General features: G+C 41.4%; 1 non-coding gene across 1 annotated transcript; it reads left to right on the top strand.

Moving 5' to 3' along the window:
* The first annotated feature begins 650 nt into the window (after positions 1–650).
* LOC128032278 (small nucleolar RNA R71) lies at positions 651–757 on the top strand. The gene has a single exon (XR_008188406.1). It is a non-coding gene; the product is annotated as a small nucleolar RNA R71 (small nucleolar RNA).
* The last annotated feature ends 551 nt before the right edge of the window (positions 758–1,308 follow it).

Genomic DNA, 1,308 nt, shown 5'->3' with positions numbered 1-1,308 from the left:
CTAAATTCCTTAGAGTGGCGTTATTTTTCGTCATGTATGCCTTCAATAGATTCTCTAAGCTATTGGATGGTTCCACTTGGGTTGGTTTCTGAACTTGTTGGGGGAAACTAGGTGGCTGAGTTGGTCTAGGTTGGGCGTAAGTGTTACTGGTTCCAGCCCCTTGGTTACTCCAGGAAAAATTTGGGTGATTTCGCCATGATGAGTTATAAAAGTTGGATTGCAGTCTTTGCTTCCCTCGGTTTTAGGTTTGGTTACCCATGTAATATACAAATTCGGGGTTCGATGGACATTCTTCAAACAAATGTCCTTCCCCACAATACACACAGGCTATATTCTCAAATTGGTTAGGTGGTTGGGCTACAAAACTGTTAGACCCATTAGTGGTAAGATTCTTAAGCATTGAGGATATTGAAGATACCTGAGATGCGAGTGAAGTGAGAGCGTCCACTTCATGTATTCCAGCGACTCGTCTTCCTGATGTTGCTCGATTGGTTGGCAATTGATAATTGTTGCTGGCAATCCTCTCAATAATTTCGTAAACTTTATTATAAGACTTAGAAAGGAGAGCACCATTAGCAGAGGTGTCCACTACCATCCTCGTGTGAGCGTTGAGACCATTATAGAATGTCTCAAGTTGAATGCAATATGGGATTCCATGATGAGGGCACTTTCGTAATAACTCTTTGTACCTTTCCCATGCCTCATACAGGGACTCATCATCCATTTGTTGGAAGGCAGTGATCTCATTTCTCAACTTGGCATTCTTGCTCGGTGGGAAATACTTCATGAGGAATCTTCGGCTAACTCTTGCCATGTAGAAATGGAGTTCGGTGGCAATGAGTTCAACTAGGCACGAGCTCTATCCCTTAGTGAATATGGGAACAACTTCTGTCGTAATGCATCTTCGGGTACTCTGTCTAACTTGAAAGAATCGCTCACTTCCATAAATAGTCTTAAGTGAATATGAGGATCTTTAGTAGGCATTCCACTGAATTGGCCCATAGTCTGAAGCATCTGGAACATGACTAGCTTCAGCTCAAATTGTTGTGCCTCGATTTCGGTTCTCCTAATACCCGGATTAAAATTGTGAAATAATTGCACGACATCCCTATCATCAGAAATAAGGATAGGATTTTGAGCAAGGTTTTCTTCATTTCCTTGATTCATATTCTCAAAGTTTATCTCTTCGGTCCTTCTCTAGTTCGCTTGTCTTTTTCGCTGTCGAAAGGTTCGTTCTATTTCAGGGTCCATAGGGAGTAAGTTGATAATCTGGTCAATACTCATAAACACCTGAAATAATCACAGAAA

Source organism: Gossypium raimondii, chromosome 8 (genome assembly GCF_025698545.1).
Source record: "Gossypium raimondii isolate GPD5lz chromosome 8, ASM2569854v1, whole genome shotgun sequence".
In the NCBI taxonomy this organism is placed as follows: Eukaryota; Viridiplantae; Streptophyta; class Magnoliopsida; order Malvales; family Malvaceae; genus Gossypium; species Gossypium raimondii.
This window is presented reverse-complemented; position numbering and strand designations above follow the sequence as displayed.